This window comes from Nuphar pumila, chromosome 11 (genome assembly GCF_984573655.1).
Source record: "Nuphar pumila chromosome 11, dmNupPumi1.hap1.1, whole genome shotgun sequence".
Taxonomy (NCBI): domain Eukaryota; kingdom Viridiplantae; phylum Streptophyta; class Magnoliopsida; order Nymphaeales; family Nymphaeaceae; genus Nuphar; species Nuphar pumila.
This window is the reverse complement of record NC_143259.1, coordinates 118,809,834-118,835,689: the sequence shown is the minus strand read 5'-3', so window position 1 is coordinate 118,835,689 and position 25,856 is coordinate 118,809,834. Positions and strand designations below refer to the sequence as shown.

The window sequence follows — 25,856 nt, the reverse complement described above, 5'->3', positions numbered from 1 at the left end:
AGTTTTTCTCTGTGATTATATGATTCTTCTACTGTTTGTCTATCCATATGACAAACACTTTTTGTTTTAAAATTTCTTAAAGACTGTATTGGAACCATGAAGATCCTGGGGATATTTCTGCCAGTTCTTGTGTTTTATTTACATTATAAATCAATATTCCTGTAGAGGCATTGTAAGTTCACTTCTACATCAGCAATTAAACTTCTGCATCAGTTGCTCTACCACCTGATGGTTGCAAAATCAATATTACGTCTGTTGATTTAATTAGCTTACCTGAAGTTTGAAGTTTTTATGGCTGGCGTTTCCCGAAAATATTTGTAGTCCTGATGAACAGATTATGGCCAAATTTTTTGCGTCTTATTTGAATGCTGAAAATGTCCTATGGCATTGCACCTTTGTCTTTTGCTATTCAGCAAATTCTTTTGTGGCTCCTGGTAATTGGTTAATGCTCCAACTATACCACCTGGAATCATATCTGTAGTAGAACTGTAGAAGTTGTTGTCACAAACTCACGGGGATACTCCATTTTACTCCCTGTTGTATCACAGGATATTCCATTTTACTCCCTGTTGTGTTACGAAACTACACACAAAACAGTGTCTTCATGTTCTTTAGCTGTGTTATAGGTTGTCTGCCAGAGGCTGAGGACTATCTATATGTTTTGTTTTAACAGTCTCCTTTTGCTTTGAGTTCCATAAAATCCTGATAATTTCATATGCATATTTTTCTAGCAAGAGCTCATTATTTTAGCAAATTTCTTCTGTGAACTTTGTTATACATTTTATCTTAATCAAGTAAATAGTAGAGTTCTCACTTAGCCACACTAGTAAGATGAAACAAAAAGATAAAATTTAGCACATGAGATAGAGGGTTTAATTCTAAACTTTGGTGAAAGTCCCAGTTAAAATTTCAGCTTTTTCTGATAGTTGGGTGTGTCAAAGGTGAAGAAAAATCAATGTTTTCAGCAGCCTCAATCTTTAACCTCACCCTAAAGTAATTTACAAAATGCTGCAAACTTACCAGCTACTTGGAGAAAGCCACTGAACATTTTGGTTATTACGTCTTAGTTTACTGCTTTTATAACTTGTATTTTAAAGACACGTTTAGTCAAAATCATTCAGTTGAACTTTGTTTAGTCAAAGTGACTAAAATGCACTCATTGTTGATTTGTTTAACAAAAGAGCACAAGATGACATAGAAATAGTTGTTTTATAACAAAAAGACCAAAATGTCATTTTATGCCTCAAGCCGGCATTTGAAATGCATTCAGAGGTAAATTGTAATACCCCGAAGGCCTCATATTCTACTGCTACCCCCACAGGAAATCAAACACCTTCCTCCTTTTACTTGTCTCTCTTTTTTTTTTTGGTTGCACATGTTGGACAGTCAATTTGAGAATAGTAGTACAGTTAATCCAATGATCTCTACTGTTCCACTTCCACATAGTACTAACTTATGGTCTTATTTCCTTTATGACACTTTCTTATTTTATCAAGTGTCTCATACTTTTTTACTACATTTCCTATCTTGAAATATGCCTCTGCTATTGCTTCTTACACTTCCTCTGTCGTATGTCGATACAGAAATATCCTAGCAATGTTTGGTAACATCTATTTGTAGAATCCAAGAGATGTCCAATGCATTCTCCTTTATTCGCTTTGTGTATTTGGGACTCTTCGTCCATTCTGCTAACTTTTCCATTGATGTACTCCCGTTTACCCTTTTTAGGAATTGACAATTCCAATGTCTGTGTCCATTCTTTGTAGTTCCTATCGTCCAACCTTACATTTGTGATTTGGAATCCTTCCACTCCACTAGAATTTAAGGTGTTTTTGACCCTGGGACCTTCATTTTCTTCATTTCTGTATCACATGGATCGCCCATTTTACACTTCTATGAGTATTCATTACTCTTCTACTCCACAAACACATTAACTCTACCTTACAAACTTGCTTTCTTAGGGTCTATCACAGGCCCTTTATGATCTACTCACCAACTGGTTCCCGCTTAGGGTTGCCTCTAGCCTCACACTCACCAAAAACCCTTGGAAACATGCTCAAACTCCCCTAACTTTTGGGGCAAACTTGTGGGTGCCTCTAACCTCACTGCCTAACTCACTATTACCCATCAAAAGCTGGCTGAGAGGTCACATAACCTTTATTTCTTCAGAAAACAGGGTTTGAGATTGGTGACAGATAATACCTTAAAAATTCCATGGGGCCTTCAATATTACACAAAATCTAGAGAAAACAGCTTCTAAAATCCCTTGTTGACGGTTAAATTATATGTAATAATCTAGGCTAAACTGGAAATTGTTTAGTCTAGTTAGATTAGGTTTTTTATTTCTTTATCTTTTTGGATTGTTTTTAGGCTTTTTGACTAAGTCAACCTTTGACTAGTCAAAAAGGCTAGAGAGCCGTTGGACTCCCTCTCCCTTCCTTTTTTCCATGTATTATAAATATGGGGCAAAGCCCCTTCATATTGTAGTTCTCTCAAGGGTGTTTTACCCATTCAATAAATATTCTTGTTTCTCTCTTTATTGAATACCTTTTTTTGGGTATTATTGTATGAACCCTTGCGGTTCTTGTGAGTATTCCCTTTTGGTATTTTGGTTGAAGCCATTTGAAGCTTCTTTTGGTGATAATCCAAGAACTCACTTTCTTACATGCTATCAGAGCTAGTTTATCAAGCTAAGTTTGTTTTTCGGTGCATTGAGAAACACACCATTCAAATTTTCAGAAAAGGAGTGATGTTCCTTTCAAAATCGTGATTGTGTAAATAACTTGGAGGAGCACTCGTACTCACTATCGGTGGTGGAGTACTTATTATCCTCTCTTTTCTTCTTTTTTATCTCTATTCTCTCTTTGCTTCTTTCTTTCCTAAAAAATCTTGTAAAATAGATGACAATGATAATGTTACCATTAAACCCATCAAGTTTAATGATTCCAACTATGTTACATGGCTTTAATAATGAAACACTTCATATGGGGAAAGGGGTTGTGGGGATTAATTGATGGAACCGATTTGGAACCTAAACTAATTCTTACAAAAGTGGAAGGAGAGAAAGAAGTTCCTCTTATGGAGGTTGGGAAAAACAAAGCCATTACCACTTACGATAAATAGCGGAAAGAATGGAGGATGGGATATGCCAAGATTATGTCTTGTCTCATAAGTAGTGTTGACATAAAAAAATGTTCAAGCCTTGCAAAATTTGAACATGCTAATGATGCTTGGGATTATCTTAACAGAATGTATTCTCTTAAAGACATTGCACATGTGTTTAACCTTTAAGACAAAGTGTGTAATATGGTTCAAGGGGACAAAAGTATTAGAGAATACTATAATAGCTTGTCCTAATTGGCTCTCCTTGAACCAAAGTGGCATTGTCCACAAGACATAGAACTCTGCCAAAATCAAATGAATGCAGAGCATTTCTTTCAATTTGTTAATGGGTTAAGATCGGAGTTTGAATCAACCAAATCCGTTATTCATCGAGAAAATGTTCCTTCCATAAAAGATACAATAGAAGTGTTAAGTATGGAAGATAATAGACTTAAGAAAAAAATCTCTAAAAGTGATGATGACTCGGTCCTAGTCGTATCTAGACCGAAAAATCATGTTCGTACATACAAACCTTCACACTATGGAAGGACAAATGATGAAAAACAAGAAAATGAATTGGAAAAAAGAAAAGTCATTTGTTACTATTGCCGATAACCAAGACATGTAAAGACTTATTGTCCAAAATTAAAGAAATTCTATGAAGGTCGCTACGGTCGAATCCCCGCAAGAGTCAAGTGAGTCGTCTATTGGAAGCATGTCTTTAGTACAATTGGTGGAGGCACTTCAACTACTACTTAAAGGAGCATCCTCATCCACCAGAGCTGTCGTTTCTTCCGTTGGCTCTTTTGATTTCGGTAAATCTCTTTGGCCTTTTTATTCCACTGCTTCTTTTCATATGACACCAAACCAGAGTTGCCAGTCGAGAAAGCGGGAGCGGGAAGCGATACGAGAAGCGAAAGCGGAAAGCGAGACACTTCTAAAATTTTAGGAAGCGAGAAGCCTGGGATGACTTAGAAGCGAATCAGGAAGCGTCTTGAAAGCGACTTAGGATGCAAAGAAGAAAGCGACGAAAATGTAATTATATATTTTTATTTTATCAAAAAAATAAGATTTATGGCATCGTTGATAAAATAAAACATGTATCTAAGACAATAAATAATATAAGTTGTAATTATCTAACAAATGTATCATATTGCAACTTTCAAGCATTTAAAAAATAATACATCAAGAGAATATCATAATTCACATTCTTGTTGCAACCATTTAACAAATGCATGAAAGCACTAAATAATGCATTAAAAAAACTAATAAATTTGATTAAAAAACGTACCTTTTTCAACTAAAGAATCAAATGACTTGATTGTTGTAAATCTTGTGATCTCTACAACATAGAAAACGAGAAATCAATAAACTCAAAGATTACATAGATATATGGTTAAATTTTTACACTATAAAGTCATACACTGTAAACTATAAGCTATAAAATTCAAAACTGTAAAGTGTAAACTTAAAATTAACATAATCCACTACTTCACTTCATCATGCAAGCTTCAAAATAAAAAATACATATCAAACCAACAAAATATTACAAGACCATAACAAAAATAATAATATAAAATTTTCTAAGTTGGACTATTTTAACTTCATCATCAAAAGAATAATTAAGAATTTAAGAGTTCATTTCATTGTCAATAATCAATGATATGTCATATTTTTCTTCTCCTTCAGGTCAGCAATAGATAGAAAACTTTCTGCATCATCACGTCCTCCTTGTCCTCTGTTAAAAGCAATATTCACATACTTGAGGTGGTCATACGTAATTTAGAACAATTACGTATGCCTACGTGTAATATTACTAATCACCTATTTAAATAGGTGATTAGGGTTAATGAAACACGTGCTCTCTCTCTCTCTCTCCCTTTTTTCTTTCTCTCTTTTCTTCTTCTGTTCACGTTAGGTTCACCAATCGGGTAACATCAACATGGTATCAGAGCGGGTCTCCCTTCTGGGATGACTCTGCTGCTGCCGTTGCTCGTGGATGCTGCTGGTCGTGAAGGGTGAAGAAGAAGTGGGTGATCGGCTCGTGAAAAAAAAATTCTGATTGTGGATCATGATCAGGTTGCTGGTCGTGAAAGGTGAAGAAGAAGTGGGAGATCGTGGATCGTGATCAGGTTGTTGCTTAGTGGCTGCTTAGCGTGATCAAGTTGTTGTCAGTCGTGAAGGGTGAAGTAGAAGTGGGTGTCGCTGATCATCGTGATCGGCTTGTGGATTGAAAAAAAGGTATTTCTTTTCAAGGGCCTTGGCTGCTTAACGTGATCAGGCTGCTGCCAGTCGTGAAGGGTGAAGTAGAAGTGGGTGTCGCTGATCATCGTGATTTGCTCGTGGATTAAAAAAAAAGAGGTATTTTTTTTTTCAGATTGCGTCTGATCATTGTGACGCATAATGAGAAGCACACAGATCTGAAGACTGCGATTGGATCTGAATGGTGTTGTCTTGATATTGTTTTTATCGTTGTTGAATGTCTGCGATTAAATCATTACCGTTGAAATTAAATGGTAAGGATCTCAACCTTGAAGTTGGTAGTCTTGCTGAACATTCCAGTCGTGAAGTTGATAGTCTCTCCATAATTTTTTTTTATTTATTCTGTGGTTATGGAGATGATTTGATCGCTATTCAGATCTAGAAGCAAACTGCGCAGGAGTCTCTTTGTTGAGCAGCAATATCTTGATTGTGTTTTTTTTGTCTAGTTGTTCTTAGTGAGCAAGTTTTTTTATTATCATAGCTCAGTCACATGCTCAAGATAATGACCAAAAAGCAGAGGTAGTCGTTGAATATAAAGCCTTTGCGAATCCATTTTCGTATGGATCTTCAATTAAGCTAGATGATACTAATTATGTACGGTGGTCTCGCACCTTCATGATGTCGGTTTCTGGTCATCGTAAAAAACATGTTATGTTGGAATTGGAGCCTACTGAAAGAATCGGAAAATATGTCACCTGGGATGAAGACAATGACATTGTGATGTCATGGATAATGAATAGTGTACAACCTCATATAGTTGATGGACTGATTTATTATACCTCAGCTAGACAAATGTGGGATAATCTTCGTGATACGTATTCTCATGAAACCAATGTGAGTCGTATTCTACAAGTTGAGCAGGAAATTTACAAGTTGCAGCAAGGAGAACAAACTTTAACCCAATACTATGCCTCTGTTAAATCTGCCTTTGAGAGGCTAAATGCACACAGACCCTTATGTTACACCAAACAGAAGACCCATCAGGAGCAGACTATGGTTGCCCGGTTCCTTACTGGGTTATCATCTGATTTTTCTGTTGCCAAAGTTCAAATGCTAACCGGGTCTGATGTTCCTACTCTTGCATAAGCCTACAATCGTCTGAGTAGGCTTGCCATCACTCTTCCTCAGACCCAATCAAAATCACAGGCATCAGCTCTAGCTATCCCCTCAGGTCGTGGAAGAGGTACTTGAATTTTCGAGGTAGAGGTCGCATTCGCAGTATAGGAGGAAGAGGAAGGCTTCAATGTACATATTGTGGTAAACTCAGACATCTTAAAGATAGGTGCTGGGATAAGACTGGTCGACCTCCTATTCCATCGCCCAAACCAAATGTGTCCAAGGCTCAGGTTGCTAAACTCGAGGCAGAGACTACCACTATATCCTCCAGCGATCCAGTTATCCTCAGTCGTGCAGAGTACGATGAATTGTTGTCTCACCGGCTTCCTAGTTCGAGTGCTCCTATGCCTGTTGCTGAAGTTGCATGCTCTACAGGTGATAGCCCGAGTTATCAAGGTAGTAGATGGATTATAGATTCAGGTGCCTCTAGACACCTATGTGGGACTCCCTATAATTTTTCGAAGTTACATCCTATTGCTGAACCTCGCAATGTTATACTTGCGGATGGGAGATATTCTCCTGTTATAGGCCAAGGAAACATCTCTATATCCCCCACACTTCAATTGACTAATGTCCTTCATGCTCCTTCATTTCCTCAGAATTTACTGTCTGTCAGTCGTATGACTAAGGAGCGTAACTGTAGGGTGATATTTGATCCTGTGTGTTGTATTTTCAGGACTTGCTGACGGGGAAGATGATTGGTGGAGGCCATGAGGAGGTGTCTATTATTTACATCAGCCAGTTGGATCTATGAATTTTGTGTCTGAGTCATCTTCCAGTTCCTATCAGTGGCATCTCCGTCTTGGTCATGTTCTTTTGCCAAAGCTTCGTAGACTTATTCTTCAGATTTCTCCGTTTGACTCATTCCAGTGTGACACATGTCAATTGGGCAAACATCACAAAAGCTCCTTTCCATCTAGTTAGAGTCCATCGAGTCAATGATTGTTTGAGATTTTGCATGCTGATGTATGGGGGGGCCTAGTAGAGTTCCTAGTATATCTTAGTGTCGTTATTACTTAGTTATTGTTGATGATTTTTCTAGATTGTCATGGGTTTTCTTAATAAAAGAAAGGTCAGAGGTTGCCTCCATTCTTATGTCTTTTGTCATTGAAATAAAGACTCAGTTTCATTCTCTTGCCAAGATTATTCGTATTGATAATGCTCTTGAGTTCAAGTCAAATGAATTGTTACAATTTTATCGAAATTGTGGCATCCGCCCCCAAACCACTTGTGATCATACATCCCAGCAAAATGGAGTTGCTGAGAGGAAACATAGACATCGTCTAGATGTTGCTCGCACCCTTATGTTGCAATCAAATATGCCACCTTCATACTGGGGGGATGCCATTCTCACTTCTTGCTATCTTATTAATCGTATGCCTTCCTCATCATTGGAAGAGCAAATTCCTTTTCAAATTCTCTATCCTAATGCTCTACTTTTCCCGATTTCTCCCAAGGTGTTTGGATGCGTCTCCTTTGTTCATAAACTTGGACCTAACCGTGATAAATTATCTGCCCAAGCCATCAAGTGTGTCTTCATTGGATATCCAAAGAATAAAAAAGGATATCAGTGTTATGATCCCATCTCCCGTCGAGAGTATGTTAGTGCTGATATATCCTTCTTTGAATCTATTCCTTACTTTTCTACTACTGCATCCAGACTACATGTTGAACAAGGTGATGTCATGCCTCTTCCAGTTCCTCCCGTTCCCTTGGAGTCGTTTTCACCGACAGAGAATGGTGGAGTTCTCACCCATTCTCAGACTCCCATATCTGCTCGGTATCATAATCCTCCGTTGGTGTATACTCGCAGATCACCACCTAAATCAGATCCTACATCATTGCCTTCTTCATAAGTAAGTTCGCCTGAAAATATTGAGATGTCTAATGTTGAGGATGACAAACCTATAGCCCTCAGGAAAGGTACAAGACAATGCACATTACATCCTATTTCCAAGTTTGTTACTGAAGCAAAGCTCGGGGTCTACATGAAGAATTTTATCTCTACTTTATCTGCCACATCTGTTCCACTTAATCATCATCAGACATTGTTAGACCCTAAGTGGAAGCAAGCAATGCAGGTTGAGATGGATGCCTTGCTCTCATGCGACACATGGGACTTGGTTGTTCCACCTACTGATGCAGATATCGTCGGATGTAAGTGGGTCTACACTATTAAGTATAACTCGGATGACTTCATTGAAAGATACAAAGCCCGATTGGTGGCAAAAGGGTATACTCAAACATATGGAGTTGACTTTTTTGAGACTTTTTCCCCAGTCGACCGTCTTGGGACTATTCGTTTGGTCATATCTGTCGTTGTTCATTGTAGGTGGAGTTTATGCCAGTTAGATGTGAAAAACACAGTCTTGTATGGGGATCTGTCTGAAACTGTGTACATGCAGCAACCTCCCGGGTTTGAGGTTAGGGGGAGTGTAGCAAGGTGTGCAAACTAAAGAAGGACATATATGGCCTAAAACAAAGCCCCCGTGCATGGTTTCAGAAGTTATTTGAAATTATGTCTGCATTTGGCTTTAACAGGTCAGCATCAGATCATTCCTTGTTTATCAAGAAAACCTCCGCTGGTATTGTGGTTATGGTTGTGTATGTGGATGATATTATTCTTACAGGGAGTAGTGAAAAGGACATTTCAGACACTAAAATTCATCTTCAGAAGCACTTTGTCACAAAAGATCTCGGTCTTCTTAGATACTTCTTGGGCATAGAGGTGGCTAGAAACTGTGAGGGGTTAGTTTTATCACAGAGAAAGTATGTACTTGACCTACTACAGGAAATAGGGATGTTAGGTGCCAAACCAACCAATATACCAATGGATCCTAAACTTCATATGTATGATGAACAAGCAGAACCAATTGACAGTAGTAGTTTTAGATCCCTGGTTGGTAAACTTTTATATGTTACTGTAACAAGGCTAGATATCTCCTTGGCTGTGAGCAAAATAAGTCAATTCATGGACAGACCAACCCGAGTGCACTGGCAGACAGCTATGATGATTCTCAGGTATTTGAAATCCTCTCCTGGAAAGGGATTGCTATATAAACAAAGCTTCAACCTTGATATACTTGCGTACTCAGATGCAGATTATGCAGGGGCCATTGATGATAGAAAGTCCACCACAAGGTTCTGCGTGTTCGTAGGAGGAAACTTAATTACTTGGAGAAGTAAAAAACAAACTGTGGTAGCTCGTTCGAGTGCTGAATCAGAATATAGAGCTATGGCTCAAACAACTGCTGAAATGATGTGGTTTAGGTCCATTCTAAAAGATCTACAAGTGATGATTTCATCACCAATGTTGATGATTTGTGATAATAAAGCATCTACCCATATAGCCAACAATCCCGTTTTTCATGAGAGAACAAAACACATTGAGGTTGATTGCCACTATATACGTGACTTAGTGCAATCGGGGCATATTTCTAGTAGTCATGTGACTTTTGAGGACCAAGTTGCAGATGTCTTCACCAAGCCTATTGCAAGTGCAGGTTTTTCAAGATGTTGCAGCAAGCTGAGCATGATAGATATATATGCTCCTGCTTGAGGGGGAGTGTTAAAAGCAGTATTCACATACTTGAGGTGGTCATACGTAATTTAGAACAATTACGTACACTTATGTGTAATATTACTAATCACCTATTTAAATAGGTGATTAGGGTTAATGAAACACAGGCTCTCTCTCTCTCTCTCTCCCTCCCTCTCTTTTCTTTTCTTCTTCTGTTCACGTTAGGTTCACTAATCGGGTAACATCAACATCCTCCACGACCATGTCTTTTGCTTCTTCCTTCATTTCTCATAATGAATATGTTAAAATTTTAAAATGTTCAAAAACCTTAATTTAAAATATAAAACTTACAGATATAGAACAAAGTAAAAATAAAAAGCACAAGATCAACATACCTTGCCTAGGTTTCTTGCTAAAGAAACGATCAATCCGGCCTTAAGTAACAGATGGTCGCTCTTGTATATCTGCACTAGTTGTACTAGCTCTGTTGGATTGATTTGTATTCTCTTCAACCTCATTTGTATGTATGATTATTGGAGGCAATGTAACTCTTGGTTGTGCATCTTTGGGTTTTGATTTAGAAATAGTGCTTGATTGTTGTGCACTATCATTTAAATCTCTTCAACGCATGTCTTTTAATCTCAACGTATTTTCTTTTACAATAGGAAGTTCTGGATTGATATTTTATTTTCGACTAGGTCCTTCTTTGTAGCGATTGTTGCACCTTTTTATAACAAGAATATAAAATATGGATGCTAATAAATAACCTTTAACGACCTCAACTCATACCCCTTAAAAAGTGCATAATTTTTTTTTTTAAACAAGTGCAGAAACAATCCTAGAGACCTAGGGCCTTACAGTTAAACACAACTACCACCACAAGAGATCTTATACTCATCTTTTAGACCAAACCAACCCAAACTTTATTTATTAAAATGCATATAGTTTGAGACATAAGTAAATAAAAAGTAAAGAAAGCAAAAATGAAGAGCCACACTGTCCCAAGAATCTACTATGCAGTTGTGTAGTCATTTCGTGATTCTTTTCAAAAGCAAGTCCTCCTCACTAGGCATCTGAGTCTACGAAAAACACAAAAAGTAGGGTATCAAAATCCAAAGAATCCTGCTTATGAATCTCTCTAATAAAACAAATAAGCATAAATAATACAGATAAGATTCATGCAATAATTCAGAGGGATGCATTTATGACAAATTCATAATTCAATTAATCATTTATGCAATAGAGAATAGTTGTTAAGCATGAGGTACAATTTAACAATCAACAAGGACCACAAGTTAAGCAACATAGACATTTAGCATGCAGTAGAGAAAAAACATCATGCATTTATCAATATATCACAATTAAGGGAACAAGTAAATACGCATGATATAATGCATAACAGGAATATGCATGATTTCAATGCACACGTATGAACACATTATTATCTTTAGTCAAGTTTTTTTTTCTATATGCATGTCCTTGTTAAATGCACACAGTTTAAGTTTCTCTTTTTAATTACCGTTGCCCACAGATGCACCAAACGGGTAAAATCCCGGATGTCAAGTTAGGTTCCTAGGATAGCTTAGCGTACATGTATTTTATTACTGGGTTTCAAACTTAGCCCTCGACCGAAACAACCTTCGGAATAATAGACCACCCATCTAATGTCGGGGACACCAGGGACCAACCAAACACAAGTGTTACTTTTCTTATTATACCAAAACAACAGCTGTGTTTACACACCACCCCCAGGCAAAGTGGCAGATTCTCTCTAAAACCGTGGCCAGGAGAAGAACCTCTATATCGGGTTTAGGGGCAACAACAACGCACACAGAGTTTTTGTATCCTCACGGTCCCCAAACCGCTAAGCCCAAGATTACCTTTTTATAGAAGGAACATCAATACGGTCGTTAATTACACTGTTCTCTTTCTTATCTTGTTATTAAAATCAATTACATAAATTTGCAAATTAACATGCAAACATAAGCTCGCAAGTCAACATACGTAGCTCGTCACGGTCTACCACCCGTGGTAACAATATAACAATGCAATTAAAACCACAATATCAAATATGACCTTTGCAATGCATAAACAAGTAAAGTAAGGAGCACACTGGCTCAAGGCTTCCGCAACTTATGATGGTCCATCTTGATCATCCATGCATTCATATGCAAAAAGCATTAGAAACATGTCAATGCATTCATTATATATCACGTGCTTTTCTATACACAACCTTGTATGCCAAATTAATACCACGGATTCGCATTTCCTAATGCGAGGCTCATCACGGGACTCCAGCTCGTATAAAAATGCAGAATAGTGCAATATAGAGAAAAATGTCAAATGTGATTTTTGCGATGCATAAAAACAGGTAAATGAACAATCCAACTCTGGGCTCACCAGGTCCACGATGATCCATTGACACATCATATGCAAAAATCGTAACAACATGCCAAATATGCAATGATGTCATCATGTTTTCCAATGCACATGCATACATGTTAATCTAACAATGTGCATAAAACAATATTAGTCATATGCATGTGCATGAGTTCATACATTCATGTTAAGTGTACACTTCTATTCGATACACATATTTATGTCACACGCATTCTTTCCTCCATGAATCATTCTCATTGAATATGTAAGTATGGATGCAATTATGTACATGCAAAACCTCTCTATCACATGATTCACGTTTATATATGTATTTGAATACTTAAGCATATCACATAAATTCAAACACAAGGTAATTCCTCATTCATAGCATCCATTGCTTACAACTTTGAAACAATGTATTTATTTTGTAAATAAGCCTATTTTAGCTTGGCTCAATAGGTTTAGAGCCTAGCTTCAATTACATCCAATGGAAAAAATGCATTATTTGAATGAGCCAGCTCAAGCTTGATTCCATTTAACCGGGGTTTGCCATGAGCTCGAGTTCATCTCTTCTCCCCACAAGAATGAGATGAGCTTAAACACTTTTCGGTTCATTCAACTTCATTACCAGCCCTGTGTCAGTACCATAAAGTTAATGTGGTCCAACTGTATAATGGGACCTCCTAATAGACTTGATCAGCTTTTCTGATCTTAGTTGAATTCAAACTGGGAATGACACGTTTGAAAAGCAACCCATTGACAGCCTTACCTTGTTCAGTTTTGTCTCTTTTACCTTAAAGTTTTGCTTGCATTCTTGTATGCACATATGCACCCCCACTCAGCATAAGCTTTGCCCTATCTAGGATTTGGTGCTTATAGAAAACATTCATATTTTCCCAGTGGGGCAAAGTCTTTACAAGTAGGGCCTTCATGGATCGGATCTTGTGAGATGGTGAAAGGCTAATGTGTTTCAGCTGTACATGGATCGGGTTCAGACTCTCATCTCAGGTCCAACTAGATTCCGAGTAAGGATGTAGACAGGTTAGACTGGGTCAGATCTTGGCATTTACTAAATCCGACCTTAACAGATCGAGCCTAATTAGATTCAGAGTCAATGGGAAAAGGTAAATACCAAATCTGAATCATATTAGCTAGCCAGATATATTTTAAATCATAAGAGCAAACACTACATGCAAAAGGCAAAAGGTTTGGATCATCTCAAATCCACCCTTGCCATCACTTCGAAATATACGGCTGGAAGTAGGGTTACCAACAGGTCTGGCAGAACCGACCAGCTGGACTCTGTTCTGCCAGCTTGGTAGGGCCCAGCAGGAGCCGAGACGTCAAGACTCAGTTCCACAAGCCATCAAATATAAGTGGTGTACCAACTGGAGGCATATCCCAAAACGAAACGGTATGCATGCATGAACAGGTTATCCATCCAAGCATGCTCAAATCCACACCATGATTATGCAAGCACTATTTAACAAAAAAAAGCATGCTGAAAACAGAAATAAACTTCATGCATCCACGATTTTTACATGAATATTGAACAATCTTAAACAAGCACTCCCTGTTCTCTTTTTGTCATGATAAAAATCTGTTTTATCATAAAACAATATGTACAGAAATTTATATTTTGAAAGGCTTGAAAGAATCACAAAATACTTTCAAGGAAATCGATATCCACCGAAAGAAACATCTAAATAAGCATGTTTACTACCAATAAAAATTCTGTTTTGGCATATAAAGAATTTTTATTACATGAAAGCATGAAAATACATAAGGATTCAACCATAGAGGAAGATCCATGCATCCTTCATGTATTTTACGAAAACATAGATTTAAACCCTTTTTTGCATGGATTTTCGTTAAATTATTGCATGGAAATCCAATCTATATCGATTTCTCATTTGATTCAAGAGAGAAAACTCATACCATGAATAAAAACTTGAAGAAAAACGATGGTGGAAGTTGAAAAACGTGGGTAGATGGTTGGAGAGGTCCAAACTCTTCTTCTTCCTCCTTCCTTTCTTTTCCTCTCCTCTCTCCTCTTTCTTTTTTCCTTTCTCTTTCTCTTTTCTCTCTCTCTTTTTTTTCTGATCTATTTATAGAGCTCTAGATGGGCTTGAGAAGTGTAACGACCCCAATCCAGACCCTTTTAAAAATGCGGATTTTTTTTTTCTAAAGAGTTGCGGAAACCTTCCCAGAGATCTGGGGTCCTCACAGTTCCACTTTCCATTGGATAGCCCATCCACCACAAACGAAGTTGCAATTATCATCCATATAAACCAACTAAAACTCTTTTATTAACGAGTAATAAAATTTCAAAGACAAGGTTTTCTTCAACTGAAAGTAAAGTAACAATTGCAGAATTTAAAAGAACTGAAAGACAAAAGAAAGAGCCACAATATCCTCTACTGAAGCTGACAAGTCCAAGTATAACTCATTCATCCCCAGATGCATGTCCAACTTCACTGTTCACCATTTCCTGTGAAAAACCAACAAAGTAGGGTGTCAGAACCGAAATTCTGAGCACAACTACTTCTAAAGAAACCAGGTGAGAGAAAGAACATGGATAAGATTTCATGCAGTGATTTGAGTGAGTGCAGATATAAAATTTGCAACGTTTAAATTTCCATAACTACCAATGATTACATTTACTCACCTGTCAATAACAATAAACAGTGTCATATATCAATAACTAAATGATCAAACCTTTCAGCATGATTTCACAAAGTAAGTCATATGCTACCAACAAATGATGTCATGATATCAAGAATGAGTCAAACATGCATGATCTAATGCATAACAGAAAAATGCATGATTATGTGCAATGCATGATTTCTTCTGTTATCTTTCATTTAAGTTTCATCTTTCCATATGCATGCCCTATTAGATGCACACATCTTTAAGTTCCTCTTTTTAATTACCGTGGCCCGCGGATACACCAAACGGGTACAAACCCCGAGGTCAAGTAGGTTCTCAGGGTAGCTTAACACACAATTTGTATTTTATTACTGGGTTCCAACTTAGCCCTCGACCGATATCAGGAAACAACACCATCCATCGGAACATTAGACCTCCACATCTAATGTCGGGGACACAAGGGACACCCCACGCCCACAAGTGTCACTTCCTTGGTACCATAAACTCACAGTTGTAACTAATACACCACTCCCGGGTAAAGTGGCGGGCTCTCCCTAAAACCGTGGCCAGGAGAAGAACCTCAATATCGGGTTCAGGGGCAACAACGCACACGGAGTTTTTGTATCCTCACAGTCTCCCCAAGACCGGATATCTAAGATTCTCATACTCCAGATGAGATATCCCAGAATGTATATTACACTGTTCTTATTCTTTATTTTTATTTAAAATTCATTCTTTAAGTTTGCAACACTATATGCAAAAGTAAAGTGAAAACCCTGCATCCTCCCTTGCAGGGACCCATTCGGGACTCCAGCCCGTGTAAACACATAGAACAGTGTAGTAAAGTGTCAAACCATCTTATGTGGTTTAAGTGATGCTGTTAAAAACATAAATAAAAGAAAACCAACCCACGACACTCCAGGCCGATGATGGTCCAATTTAGCCATCGGTGCATCACATAATAAAACCATAACAGTGTTTCCTTTATAACACTAAGCCAAAATGCCAAATAACATACATATTCATGCAAATATAAACCCAAACATATGCATGTCATAATTCATTCATATGCATTTTCAATATGTGTGTGTTACCTACATCACATATTTAACCAAATTCATGGTTTCTTTTAAGTGTGTGAGTGTACATGTACCAATTCACACAATAATCAAGCGTACTTGTTTTCTAAAACAACTATGTGAAATTACAAAAATACCCCTATCGGGTATTGATGTAATATATATATATATATATATATATATATATATATATATATATATATATATATATATAAGGTACATTTTAACACCCCCCTCAAACTTTACGGGGAAATGACGAAAAGTTTGCCAAGAAGAAACATGAAGCGAGGAGCCGGAAGAGCTTTAGTAAAGAAGTCCACCAACTGATATTCTGAAGTGATATACGGTAGAGCAATTGTTCATCGTAAGTATTCGTCACGAACATAGTGACAATCCATTTCGATATGTTTTGTATGCTCATGAAAGGTATGATTGCTTGCAATATAGATGACACTCTTGTTGTCGCAACATAATTTGGAGGCTTCGGTAATATCAACCCCCATGTCTTTAAGTAGACTGCGAAGCCATACAAGTTCCATTGTCGTGGTTGCATTAGCACGATACTCAGCTTCAGTGGATGAAAGTGAAACTTTCTGTTGCTTCTTGCATCGTCAGACAATCAAAGAGTCCCGTAAAAAGACACAAAAACCAGTAGTTGAGACTCGATCATTAGGATTACCTACCCAATCTGCATCAGTATAAGCAAGAAGATTCAAGGAAGAAAAGGAGGATACAAATAGCCCTTTATTGATGGTATTATGAATGTAACAGATGATCCGGAGAACAACACTCATATGCACAGTTGTAGGAGCATGCTGAAATTGGCTAACTGAATGAACCGCATGGGTGATATCTGGTCTGGTGATGGTTAAATAGGTAAGAGACCCAATGAGTTGTCTGTAGGGTGTGGGGTCTTCCAGAAGAACCCCATCCTCCAACCGTAATTTGGCATTAATAACCACGGGAGACTCTACTTTTTTGTCATCAGAAATTCCAGACTTAGAAAAGATATCTGCAGCCAGCTTCATCTGTGACAAAATATATCCTCGAGAAGAGTATGCAACTTCAATTCCAAGAAAATATCTAAGAAAACCTAAATCAGACATATCAAAATTATTTTTTAACATATTCTTGACATCAATAATACTATTTTGATCATTCCCAGTGATAATCATATCATCAACATAAAGTAACAATATTACGATACTAGTACCTGCATTTTTAACAAAAAGCGCAGTGTCAGTATAACAAGAGTGAAATCCTAACTTTATCATGATATCACTGAAACGATCATACCAAGCCTTAGGAGCTTGTTTAAGGCCATACAATGCCTTTAAAAGCCGAAGTGTTTGACCTTGCTTAATATTAATTCCAGATGGTGGATCCATGTAAACTTCTTCACTTAAACTTTCATTTAAAAAGACATTTTTTACGTCAAGTTGATAAATAGGCTATTTTTTGGTTGATGCGACAGCTATTAAGGTCCTGACACTGGTCATTCGAGCTACGGGAGCGAATGTTTCTTCATAATCAATGTCATATTCTTGGGAGTATCCCTTAGCGACTAATCTAGCTTTATATCGCTCCAAAGAGCCATCACTTTTAGTTTTAACTTTGAAGACCCAGCAACACCCAATAGGTTTTTGTGTGGGGGTAGATTAACTATCTCCCAAGTATTACCTTTTTTAATGCATTTAGTTCAACTTGCATTGCTTCAACCCAATGTGGTATAGATTTAGCTTGATTATAGTGAGCGGGTTCAAAATAAGAATGTAGGGTTATTAAACATGCCCGATAGTTGGGTGTTAAGGAATCATAGGATACAAACCTATTTGGGGGTATTGATATTCTAGAAGAATGTCTAACTTGTGGTTCCTCAGTAGATTCAGAAATTTGAGAGTATTTTTCGAGGGCACTAATAGGGTTTTCTTGATTTCTTCTTGAGTAAACATTCATATTTATATCACTATCATTTGAGGGTATTATATCAAGATGGGACGCCTCACATGTATCTTCTATGTTTTCAAGGACATCTTCTTGTATGTCATCAATAAGATCATATAAAAATATGTAATCAATTTCTTTTGTTTCTTCTATTTTATCAAAACCATTCTCTTCTTCTAGAAATGTTACATCTTTTGAAACATATAGTTTATCATTCTTAAAATCATAACATCTATACCCTTTTTTATTTTCACCATATCCTAGAAAAACACATTCAATTGCTTTTGGAGACAACTTATCCCTTTTATGTAATAGGACAAAGCATTTGCAACCAAATATACGAAGATGATTGAAATCGGGTGAAAGTTTAAAGAGTTTTTCATAGGGAGAAGCATTTTTTAATTTAGAAGAGGGCATTCTATTGATTAGATAAGTTGCGGTTAGAACGGCTTCGGCCCAAAACTTCTTTGAAATATTTCTAGAAACAAGTAATGTTCTAGCAGTTTCTATAATGTGCCTATGTTTCCTTTCCGCTAGGCCATTTTGTTGAGGGGTCCTAGGACATGACTTTTGATGGCAAATTTCATTTTGGGTTAAATAGTTTTGAAATTCGTGAGATAAATATTCACCACCGGAATCGGATCTCAAAATAGATATGTTATTTTGGAATTGATTTTGAATTTTTCTATGAAAATCTTTAAAGAAGGTAAATACTTCTGATTTATGACTAAGAAAGTAAATCCAAACATACCGAGTAAAGTCATCAATAAATGTAACATAATACGAATAGCCCCCTTTAGACATAACCGGAGAAGGCCCCCAAACATTCGAATGCACCAATTCAAAAGGTCTTGATGAAAGAAAAGTTCTAGTTGGAAATGAAATAGACTTCATTTTTCAAAAAATGCAATCTTTGCAATTAATTTCTTTTTCCTTACAAAATTTGTTTCCAAAAGGAAAGAGATACATTTTGGAATAACTTGGATGACCAAGTCTTTTATGCCAAGTTTCCATGTTTTTTTCTTGGACATAAGAACAAAAATAATTTGTAGGGAGATCGAGATGGTCCATATAATAGAGGTCTCCCTTTCTATGGCCTTGCCCAATCCGCTTCCCGGACCGGAGATCCTGCACAAAGCAACCATTAGATGAGAAAGATATTCCACATCCATGGTCGGCAATTTGGGAGACCGAAAAAAGGTTTAAATTTAGTTTGGGAACAACTCTTACTTTTGTAACACAAAAATTTTGAGAATTTTTAAAAGAGCCAATACTTGAAATTTTTAAAAAGGTTCCATCGACCGTAGAGACACAAGAGTCCTTTGAATTGGTGCAAACATCAATAAGTGCATTTTCATGGGGGGTCATATGAAAAGAGGCTCCGGAGTCAAGGATCCAAGAATACGTACCGGGTGATGATGTAGACGCAATAGTCGCACCCGATGTGGAGGAAGAAACTTTTAGAATTTGTTGGAGAGCCATAGATATTTGCCCAAGAGTTTCCTTGAGATCATTGTTCTTGCCTTCATCTTCTTTGGTGGTAGTTTCTTCAAGAGATGCCACCTTAGGCTTGAAAGTTCCATTGAGCTTTGGGCAAGCGGGTTTAATGTGACTTGGCTCACAACAATGATGATAAACAATCATTTTTCTTCCTCCATTGTAGTTTCCTTGTTTCCCAAAATGAGGAGGTTTATAGGTTCTTACATTGTTACCCGGTTTTGATACGGCAAGTACTTCATCAACATGTTTACTCATGCCAAGCCTTGTCTCCTCTTGAGTGATTTCGGCAATAGCATCCTCAATAGGTGGAAAAATAGATTTATGGAGAAGTGAGGATCTCACTTGCTCAAATTTGGGACGTAGCTCAAAAAGAAATTGAAACAATCGTTCTTGTTCCATTTGTTTTTGTTTTAAATCAATATCTTTCATAAAAACTCATTTTGGCTCTAAAAGAGCCAATTCATCCCTTAGTGGGTTTAGGGTACTATAATAGTCTTGAATGCTAGAATCACCTTGTTTGGTGGTTCTAATCTTTTCTTGCAAGAAATATGCTCTTGCAAGATCCTTTTGGGTATACATACCCTTCATAAAGGACCAAGCCTCATTGGCTCTACTAAATTTAGCTATATTAGCACGTACCTTAAGCTCAACATTGTTCATAAACCACACAAGGATTTTCGCGTGATTGCTTTCCTAATCTTCCACTTCTTTTTGATGATTTTCAATGGCCTTGAGGCGAGCATCTCCTTCAAGAGCCTTTTCTTGAACCCCTTCATCCTTTGTGAGCATAAGCTTAGGTTCCGGAACGGTACCCATGACAAAACCCCAAAGTTTCTTTTCTTTGAGATTATTTTCCATTGCCGATGCACACATCATGTAATTCTTTCCATTGAGCTTGAAGGATAGGTCAATCTTTGCCTCCATGATGTTTCTAAGAAGTGAGAAGAGATCCACAAAATATGAAATACACGAACCACACCTTTCCTTCAAGAATCGAGTGGCTCTGATACCATGTAATGAGATATTACGGAAATATAAAGAGTGCTTATGAGCACTTACAACAATGAATAAAAGAGACAATATCACAAGTCCACTAAGGGACAATACAAGCACAAGCCTTTAAGAAGGCTGCAATATAAAAAACCTCTTATTGAAAAGAGAGAGAAAGCTCTCAAGAATGAAAAATATACAAGGGGTTCACCCCTATTTATACAAGAGGGAGAGGAGAGAAAGGAAGGCCTCAAAAGGAGAGCCCAAAAGGGGGCTCCCATAGAGTCATTGGGAGCCCCCAACTGTCACATTTGTGACTGTTGGGGGCTCCAACGACTCTATGGTTGGAGCCCCTTTTGGTCCTCAAAAAATACAAAAAAGAAATATAAAAATTAAAAAGGAAAATTACATTTTAACAAAACTCGAAAATAGTTGTTTTCTAAAACAACTATGTGAAATTACAAAAATACCCCTATCGGGTATTGATGTAATATATATATATATATATATATATATATATATATATATATATATATGAGGTACATTTTAACACACACTTCCTGGTATAAATGTGCGCTTCCTCGTACATTTCGGAAGCGTCGCGTTTCGCGCTTCCGAAGCGCGTATCGGGGAAACGCGCTCCCCCTAAGGCATAGGCGCTTCCGGTAACTCTGCACCAAACATAAATATGCTATCCAAATGTCATAATTCAAGTGGGTCAAATGTTTTTACCGCGGATGGAACATCTCTTGAAATCAAAGGAATAAGAAATTTTGAAAATATTTTTCAAAACTTAAAAGGAGGTTTCATGTATTATGTGATTTTCGTAGATGACTTTACAAGACATACTTGGATTTATTTTCTTAAACATAAATCCGAAGTTTTCTCACATTTTCAAATATTTCACAATCTAGTCAAAAATCAATTTAAAGATAATATTTCAATATTTCACACTGATTCAGAGGGGAGAGTTTTTATCAAAAGAATTAAAAGGTTATTTGAACCTATATGGTATTACACAAAAAACCATGCCCCTATACTACTCAACAAAATGGTTTAGTAGAAAGATAACATAGGCATATTATAGAAACAACAAGAACTTTACTCATTACACATCAAGTACCAAAAACTTTTTGGGCCGAAGTCACTTTAACTGCAGTTTATCTTATTAACAGGATGCCATCTTCTTCACTAAACAATATTTCTCGCTTTTTAAGCAAACTCCAGATTATTCTAGGTTGAGGGTTTTTTGGTGCAAATGTTTTGTTTTTATAGATAAAAATGATAAACTCCCAATTGGGCTATTCCCTGTGCCTTCTTAGGATATGCGAGTCATAAAAAAGGCTACAAATGTTTTGATTTTAAAACTAAAAAATTATATGTATCAAGAAATGTATCCTTAGAAAATGATTTTTTTTTAAGTGAGAATCCTACGAAAATAGATGAGTATTCCTTCTTGTTGGACTTAGTTCCAAAAATTAATAAAGGTGACATTGATGAAAGTTAAGATGATCAAAATGATATGATAATTACAGAATCAGTTAGTGGTAATCAAGATTGCATTCAATATTCTAGGTGGGGAAATATAGAAAAACTGTGCTCTTGAAAAATATATTCAAGAACAACCCGAATGGATTAAAGCTATGACACTAGAATTAGAAGCCTTAGAAAAGGCAAATACCTGTACTATTCAAGACATTCTATAAGACAAAAAACCTATTGGTTATTCATGGGTGTCCAAAATTAAAACCAAGAGTGATGGTACTCTTGAGAAGTTTAAAGTCTGATAAGTTGCCAAAGGTTATTCCAAAGAATATGAAATAGACTATTAAGAAATTTTTGCCCTGGTCGTTAGGATGACCACAATTAGAATCCTAATAGCTCTTGCTTCTGTGAAAAAATGGCATATATATCAAATGGATGTCAAAAATGCATTTTTCAATAAAAGTCTAGTTGAAGAAGTATATATGGACCCACTACCTGGTATCAATATTCCTAAAGGAAAAACTGTTCGTTTAAATAAGGCTTTGTATGGACTTAAGCAAGCCCAAAAAGCCTGATATGATAAGTTTAGTCAAGTTATGTTTGATTTCGATTTTCAATCTTGTCTTACTAACACAACTTTGTTTGTTAATAATTATGATGCAGGTATTATCATTCTTCTCTATGTTGACGACATGATCACTGGAATTGATAAACATGAAGTTAATAATATTAAAAAGTTTCTCAAAACACACTTTTAAATGAGTGATTTTGGATTTTTAAAATTCTTTCTTGTTATAGAAGTTGCGTACTCCCTTAGAGACTAGTTGCTAACTCAATCTAAATTTGCTCTAGATATTGTTGCCAGGTCGGGTATCTCAGATGGAAGACACGTTGACACTCCCAAAGTTGTAAATGTCAAAATAAAGATTGATAATGGAGAACCGCTTGAAAATTCAGCACCTTACAGACAACTTGTCGAAACACTGTCGTATCTTTCCATTACAAGACCTGATATTGCGCATGCCGTTCACACAGCAAGCCAATTTCAGCATTGTCCTACCACTGTCCATATGGGAGCTGTTTTACGCATTATTAGATATATTAAAACTTCTAATTTTCGAGGACTTTTTTGTGTTTCTTCCTCAGACTTAACTGCTTATGCAGATTAGGATGCGATCTCAATAATCGACACTCAATTACTGGTTTCTGTGTATTTTTAGGTGAATCATTGATTTCGTGGAGATGCAAAAAGCAACAAAAGGTCTTCTTTTCATCAACTGAAGCTGAATATAGAGCAAGCGAAAACCACTATGAAAGTAGTCTGGTTAAGGCGACTGCTTCATGACATGGGTGTAGAGAGTGCAGGAGAATCACAACAAAAGTTCTATTTGTATAGCCAGCAACCAGACATTCAATGAACGAACCAAGCATATCGAGATGGATTGTCACTACGTACGATAGAAATTTCTACACGACATCATTGATCTTTCCTATGTTTCTTTAGAATTTCAACTGGCAGATTTCTTTGCCAAAACTCTCATTGCTCCTCGATTTTACTTTCTCTTAGACAAACTTTCGGTTATCCAACCGTAAGTTTGATTGGGAGTGTTAAATTATATGTAATAATCTAGGCTAAACTGGAAATTGTTTAGTCTAGTTAGATTAGGCTTTTTATTTCTTTATCTTTTTTTCTTTTTGGACTATTTTTAGGCTTTTTTATTAAGTCAACCTTTGACTAGTCAAAAAGCTAGAGAGCCATTGGACTCTCAATGGCTCTATTTAGAGTCGTTGGGAGCCCAACGACTCCCTCTCCCTTCCTTTTTTTCATGTATTATAAATATGGGGCAAAGCCCCCCCATATTGTAGTTCTCTCAAGGGTGTTTTACCCATTCAATAAATATTCTTTTCTCTCTCTTTATCGAATACCCCTTTTTGGGTATTATTGTATGAACCCTTGTGGTTCTTGTGAGTATTCCCTTTCGGTATTTTGGTTGAAGCTATTTGAAGCTTCTTTTGGTGATAATCCAAGAACTCAGTCATTGCCCACCATACTGATATCGTCTGGTGATAAAGTGTGCCTTTCGTTCTACCTTGTTGATGCGGATCCGAGATTTGATATTGTCTGAAATATCTCTATATTTACATGTGAAATGATGCATAGTGGTGTTCTGTGGACATGAAGTGCTTCTGCATGCATGTGTGCACAAACAATTATTGTCGAGTGTTGAGAAGGAGAAGAGTATTGTAGAAAATGATGATGGTCCACATTAAGGCATCTCTAACAATATACAAGTAGAATGCCCTATAAAATGGGGTAAATGACATGACTGCACATTGTTAAATTATGTGTATATATATATATTACTCTTTTTATTTTCTGTTATTGTCAGGGGTATTTTGGTCTTTTCTCCTTGTAATAGAATATGTCATCTAGGGACAGTCTTATTTATTTTATTTTATTTTATTCTTGGTCCTTTTCCCAAAGGACCAAGGGCTCCTTGGGAGCTCCGAATAGCCTCTCTTAGTGGCTGTTTTGTGTATAAATAACGGTCGGACCCCTCTTATATAGATAATGCTTCTCTTAAGCATTTATGCTCAATAAAGATGAATATTTTTTGTTTTTCTATTTAGTTCCTTAATGTGTTATATTCCCTTAATGCTTGTGTTGTTGCCCCTTGTTGGCTATTTTGTCCTATTGTGGACTTGTGCTTGTGTACATTGTGATTGTGATCTTGTAAGCCCTTAGTGGCATTGGTTTGTGCTTATGCACTTTTGTGATCGTGATAATGTAAAACCCTTAGTGGCATTATTTTTGTATTTTTCGCTATTTCATTACATGGTACCAGAGCCAAGAAGTTCTTCTTGGCATTATGCCATTTTTGGGTCTTGAGATTCTTTGGTTCGAGTTTGTGCTTCGTAAAAGATTCATGATCGTTGTATGGCTTGGATTCACGGGAAAATTAGACCCCGTATATATCTTATATCTTTAAGTATTTTTTGTGTTATCTTTTTCATGTATTATTCTTGTGGAAACAATTATTTTCTTTAATCTTTATATATATATACCTTTCTTTTATTTTTGTTGGACTTGTTCTTATAAGCTTTGTTTGTTTAATCTTGTGAAATTAGATATTGAAATCATGTTTGAATCTTAATTTTTCAAAAACTTGTTTTATTTGATATATATGTATACAATTTTGTATGCTTGAGCATTTGTTGGCTTTTGTTCTATTATTGAACTTTGTTTTGTTCTTTCTTGAAAATTGTCATATATTTTAAAATAATTTAAGAAATTTTAAAATAATAGTGTTATGTGTATTTCATAAGTATGATCTTATGAAATTTTGCTTAAACTTGTTTCTAATTTTTCTCTTTACTCTTGGTGTATCAACAACGGCATATGAAGTGTACAAATTATGTTCTAGCTTATAAAAAAAAGAATATTTTTTATATTGATATTTGATCCTTATGCACTTATGATTGCCTTACACGATGAATAAGATTGTTTATTCATGTATAAGGTATTGAGCATAATTTTTTATAGAAATTCATTCACTTTAATAAATGCCTTTTTATGGTCCTTTTGTAGAGCAATAGTTATGATATTGGGTGTTTCTCTTGTTGGTCTTTTTTTGTTGTCCTTATGATTATGTTATTTTCTTAGTTTCATGGCTCTTTAATGAACATTATCTTACATATTTTGCATGGGATTTAAATATTATGTTGAACACTTAGTTTTAATAAAATATTAGGTTGAGAATCATGAGATACTTCTTTGTATTTTCCTTTTGTGGGTGTTATAAGTGTTTCCCTCGTGGTTCACTTTAGTA

At 36.4% G+C, this 25,856-nt stretch overlaps 1 protein-coding gene across 1 annotated transcript in view; it reads left to right on the top strand.

Annotated features, from left to right (window-relative positions):
• The window catches only part of LOC149823123 (protein EXPORTIN 1A-like), a 59,693-nt gene that overhangs the window by 20,035 nt on the left and 13,802 nt on the right, over positions 1–25,856 (top strand). The window lies entirely within an intron of this gene.